We start from the raw sequence: 6,289 nt of genomic DNA on the forward strand, positions 1-6,289 counted from the left end.
TGGAAGACAAGCTTATCTAACTGTATATCAAAATGTTAATATAACCACTTGTATAAAATAACTATTTTATGTGACTTCTGAACAACTTCTTTCACTAAGTTTATTTATTCTAGTTTCCTAGGGCCAAGACAAACTTCAAAGAAATGTTCTATTTCACTCAAAGATTTGATGTTATCAATAATACTGTATTGTAATTTGAAGCTAGCATGAACACCACAGAATTAAGAAATGCAGAAATATGCTACTATATTAGGAACCAAATTTTTCAATATAAAACAAGAGATAAAAATACAAAAAACCTTGAGAAAAATCCTAAGTTTAAGCATAAGTGTTAACTATTAAATTTACCTTATGAATTTTTTAAATGATATATACACATACATATGTGTATCCATAGAGGTTTTTTCTTTTTTTAAGATACTACTTCCTAATCCTTATTTTAAAAATCAGGATTTGTGGAAAAAATGGTAATTTCTTGTGTCTGGAACTATAATTGATACTAAATCATCAAAACTCCAGAAAAGAGAGAGATAGGGAAAAAGGAAGATAAAGAAATACACAGAGGCAGAGAACAGACAGAAAGGGACTCATTTGTTATCACTCTAAGTCCTTATGAGAATGATAAAGTTTTATCTGGCTTTTTACAAAAAGAAAAGGTATTTATTGTCATTTGCTAAGAAAAAGCTAACTTTTACAAAATAATAGGTAATAAATATAAAAACATATTTTTTCATATAAAATTATGAAAACAATCACCATTTTGCAAATTCCAAATTAAAAATCAATCCTGTAAAAATCACAAACATATGCTAAAACCCTGAGGTATGAAATGTAGTTGAAGAAGAACATGGTGCTGAAAGACTAACACCTCAGGAATCTCTTGCTAATAATAACAAAAGAACATAATTTTGCAATGTAGAGTGGAAATCATTATCCCTTAACCAAATGACCAAACTTAGGATCCCTAATAAAGGAACCAACCACCTGACAAAATGTGGTTTTGATGTGATGCAACTGGAAATAAATAACCCCTGAGTTTTCTTGCCAAACCAAGAATAATTAAGCCCTTAAACACAACTTCAAAGATTATAGTGTTTTAGAAGATATGGAAACAAAGCAAAAAACACACATGAGAATAAATCAAATCCATAATAAAAGGCTTTCTCCAAGACAAGTGCCCCAGTTATGATTTAACAAACAAACAAACACAACAAAGATAGATTATAGATAGATAGATAGATAGATAGATAGATAGGCAGGCAGAGAGACAGACAGACAGATATGGAAGCTTCTTGATGAAAAGGGAGTAGCAAGAAATAACTAAACATAATATGTGAACTTTGAATACAAATGCATACATAAGTAGTTAAGACTTATATGCTCTGATGACTTGAAGTTAAATTCATGCATTTAATTAATTAAAAGAAATACTTCAGGGGCACCTGGGTGGCTCAGTTGCTTGGGTGTCTCCTTAGGTTATGATCTCAGGGTTCGTGAGTTAGAGTCCTACATCGGGCTCTGCATAGATGGTGCAAAGCCTGCCTGGGATTCTCTGTCTCTCCCTCTCTGCCCCTTTCATGGTTGTGTGCACTCTCTCTCTCTCAAAATAAATAAACTTAAAAAAAGAACATTTAATGTATATCAAAAAATAGAAAAGAAAAATACTGATACATGGCAAAATATGATCACTTTTTAAGTTGACAAAAGATGTAGTGTTCCTTGAACGTCTTTCAATTTTCAATATGTTTGAACCTTTCATAATACAATGTTGAGAAAAAAATGTTAAATTGGAAGTTGTAACTATTCATTGTCAACTTTATCATGATCACAAATAAATCTGTTGGGTTATTTGAAAAAGGAGTCAGCATTTATAATATTATTCCCATGGGAAAACAACACCCAACTGAAAAAAAGTTAACAAAATAAAATAACTTTACTTGTTTATAAATAAGTGACTAGGTATTGGGCACCTGGATGTGTTAGTCGGTTAAACGTCCCACTTCACCTCAGGTCACAATCTCACGGTTCGTGTGTTTGAGCCCCATGTTAGACTCTGTGCTAATAGTTCAGAGCCTGGAAACTGCTTCAGATTCCATCTCCCTCTCTCTCTGCTCTTCCCCAGCTTGCTCTCTCTCTCTCTCTCTCTCCAAAATAAATAAGTGTTAAAAATTTTTAAAATAAATACGTGACTAGCTATGATTTACTTTTTTTACTAAACATGTATCAAAAAATAACAAGCATGCCATGCACAAGTACTAAGACAATGAATTGTTAAATTTTGATAGCTCTTCTGAGGTATTATCTAACATGAAATTCAACAATTTCATTTTTGCAATTTGAATTTGTCCAACCATCACCACAATCCAGTTTTAAAACACTCCTATCATCACAAAATATCCCCTTGTGCCAATCTGCAGTCAGTCCCACACACAGCCTCAGGAAAATACTGATTTCTGTCTCTACACCTTTCCCTCATCAAAAAATTTAATATTTTACTAAATCATATAATATATATGTAGGCTTTTGTACCTGGCTGATTTCACTCAAGAAAGCTTTGGAGTCCAACTATGCTTTTGCATAATCTAATGGTTAATTTCTTTTTATTGATGGTTAGTATTCCACTGTACAATGTATCAGTCTGTTTAGCCATTCACCAATTGATGGACACTGGTTTCCAGGTGGGGCTATTGTGAATATTGCTCTATGAACATTTGTGTGCAAGTCTCTGTAGGAACATTTGTTTGCATTTTCTCAGGTAGATGCCTAGGAGTCAAAATGCTGGATAAGGTGGTAAGAAAATGTTTAACATTTTTTAAAATTTAAAAAAAATTTTAATGTTTTTTATTTATTTCTGAGAGAGAGAGAGAGAGAGAGAGAGAGAGCAGGGGAGGGTCAGAGAGAGAGGGAGACATAGAATCTGAAACAGTCTCCAGGCTCCGAGCTGTTAGCACAGAACCCAATGCGGGGCTTGAACCCATGAGCCATGAGATCATGACCTGAGCAGAAGTCGGACACTTAACAAACTGAGCCACCCAGGTACCCCAGAAAATGTTTGACATTTTGAAAAACTTACACAGTGCACAGTGTTTTCCTAAGTGGCTCTTTTGTTTATAACATTCTCACCAGAAACAGATGAGGGCTCCAGATCTCTGTGATCTCACCAGCTCTTCATGTTGTTTATAAAGACTTGATAGGTGGTAAGTGAAACCTAACATGGAAGAGAATCTGTATTCCCCAGCAACTAGGGTGAACATACTTAATGTGCTTATTCGTTCATATATCATCCTTAACAGAGTGACTATTCAAACATCCTGTGCACTTCTTAACATTTTTGGCGTCTGGTTTTTAATTTGTAAAAATTCCTTGCATATTATGAACACAAGTAATTTTTAGATATATGATTTGCAAACATTTTCCCAGTATGTTGCTTGCCTTTTCATACTCTTAATGTGCTTTGAAAAGTAAATGGTTTTAATATGATGAAGTCTGGTTTGCCAATTTGAAAATTTATTACCTTTCTGGTGTCATCTCTAAGAAATCTTTACCTTTCCCAAGATCATATTTTCCTCTACAATACTTTCCCAAAGTTTTATAGACCCAGCTCTCATATTCAGGTCTCTGATGCATTTCAAGTTAGTTTTTGTGTAAAGTAAGAACATACAATTATTTCAGTACCATTTGTTGAAAGACTATCCTTTACCCCTTGTGTTATCTTCGTACTTTCGTCACAATTAAATTGACCATAAATGTCCAGGTTTATTTCTAGATTGTCCATTTAGTTTCACTGATCTATGTCTTTCCTTATGCCCAAGTCTTACTGTCTTGATTACTGTAGCTTTACCACAGGTTTAAAAACAAGTTGCACACATCCTATAAAATTGTCTGTCTTTTTAGAAACATTTGGTTATTCTAGTCATTTGCATTTCCACATAAATTTCAGCCTAAGTATCAATTTCTATAAGACAAAGCCTACTGAAATTCTGATAAAGTTTGTATCTAATCTATAACGAATTAATTTGTTGATAATCGCCATCTGAAACATATTGAATCTTCTAAGTCAATAATATAGTATATATGTCTCCATTCATTTAGTTATTTAATTCCTTTCAATAATGTTTCATGATTTTTATTCTATAGGACTTATACTTTTCCTTAAAAATATATTCCTAAATATTTTACTTTTTAAATAAAAATGCAGTTTTCATTTATTTCTAGATTGTCAGATGTTGCTAGTATACACAAATCGATTTCTGTATATTCACCTTGAATTCTGCAACCTTCTTAGTTCACTTACTATAAGTTACTGTTTTGTAGCCTCATTAGGATTTTCTACAGGCAATACATGTCATCTGAAAATAAAGACAGTTTTACTCTTCCTTGACTAATTTCATGTATTTAATTTGTTTCTTGTTTTATTGCATTGGCTACAACTCCAGAATTAATGCTGAGTAGAAGTGAGGAATGTGGATATCCTCACAATGTTTCCAATCATATGGTGAAGTTATTCAATGTTTTACCTTTTTTACTAGAAAGACCTTTTCACAAATGTCCATTATTAATTTGAGGATATCCCTTTCTATCCTAGTTTGTTGACAGCTTTTATCATGAATGTGTGTTAGATTTTATCAACTGTTTCTTCTGAAATAATTGAGATCGTTTTATATGTATGCTTTTTGTTTAATTAATACTACATTAATTGATTTTGGATGGTGAACTACTCTTGAATTCCCGGGAAAAGCCCCCTTAGTCAAGTTGTATAATTTTTCCTTATGGGATGTGGAACTCATCGTGTTAGTTTATTAAGAGATTTGTTTGTAGTTTTAGTTCCTTGGAATACCTTTTTTTGGTATCCGGGTAATAAGTGTCCCAAAATATAAGTTGAGAAGTGTATAGCCTCCTACTTTCTGAAACAGTTTGTGAAGCATTAGTCTTTATTTTTCCATAGATGTCTGACAGAATTCACCTACGTGTCCATATATAAAGAATATTACTTCAGTTTAAATTTTTGACTTGATACACATCTCCAATCTTCTTTCCTTGATTAACTTTGATAATTTATGTCTTTCACAAACTTATCCACTTCATTTAGGTGTTCACAATTGTTGGAATAAAATGATTCAAGATATTCCCTTTTTTTTTCTTTTAGTTTCAAGAGTTTACGCAGTTGTTTTTTTTTTTTTATTCTCAGTGTTAATAGTCTGTTTTTTCTCTATTTTTTAATCACTTTAAGTAAATATTTATCTTTTTCTTTTAAAAAATGAACAAGTTTTGGTTACTGGTTTTCTCCATGTACCTATATTCTTTTTCATTTATTTCTACTGTGATATATACAGTTTATTTACTTCTAATTACATTTTTTTCAAGGTTATATCATGTTAGATTTTCTTTTTTCACATATCTTTGAGTCTATTTTTCTTCATTTCTGGTTCATTCTGTTATCCACATTATATGATTTCTATGTATTTGTCTTCAAGATTCTAAATATTTCTCCATTAACATCAAACCCATCCTTGGACCCAACTGATGAACTGTTCATGTTAGTTATTGTACTTTTCAAATATACTGAATTTTTGTTATTTTCAAAATAAAAATTTCTATTTCTCTATTGACATTTCCTGTTTGTTGTATCATTGTCATTATATATAATGTTTTGAACATGGTTTCCTTTAATTCTTTAAAAATATTTACAATAGCTGTTTTGAATGTTTTAGTTTGTTTTGGAGTGTTTTTTTTTTTTTTTTTTTTTACATTTTTTGTCTTTTTGTTTGTTTTTTTTTAAATTTTATATCTGGTCCTATGTAGAGACAGTATTTATTGACTCAAAGCTTTTCAGTATTGATCACACTTTCATATTTCTTTGAATGTCTCATCATTTTTGGTTGAAAATTTAACATTTAGAAAATATCATACTGGAATACATTTTATGTTTCTGTGCTCTTCCCTCCTTCCTCCCCCATTTTCCCCTCCCTTCCTTCTCCCTTCCCTTTTTTCCTTTTTTCCTTTATTTCTTCTCTCTTTCAACTTCCTTGAACTTACTGTAGACTCTGTCTCATCTCTGATATGCAGCCTGTATATTCCTGCTTCGTTTTCCTATTTTTATTATTCTCAATGTCCTTATTTTTAAGCCTGCTTTTATAGAACTCTCCCATGCTTTTTTTTTTTTTTTTAATGTTTTATTTATTTCTAGGAGAGAGAGAGAGAGAGACACCGTGAACAGGGGAGGGTCAGAGAGAGAAGGAGTCACAGACTGAAACAGGCTCCAGGCTCCGAGCTGGCAGTCAGCACAGAG

Source organism: Hyaena hyaena, unplaced genomic scaffold (assembly GCF_003009895.1).
Source record: "Hyaena hyaena isolate Hyena2069 unplaced genomic scaffold, ASM300989v1 scaffold_1048, whole genome shotgun sequence".
Classification (NCBI taxonomy): Eukaryota; Metazoa; Chordata; class Mammalia; order Carnivora; family Hyaenidae; genus Hyaena; species Hyaena hyaena.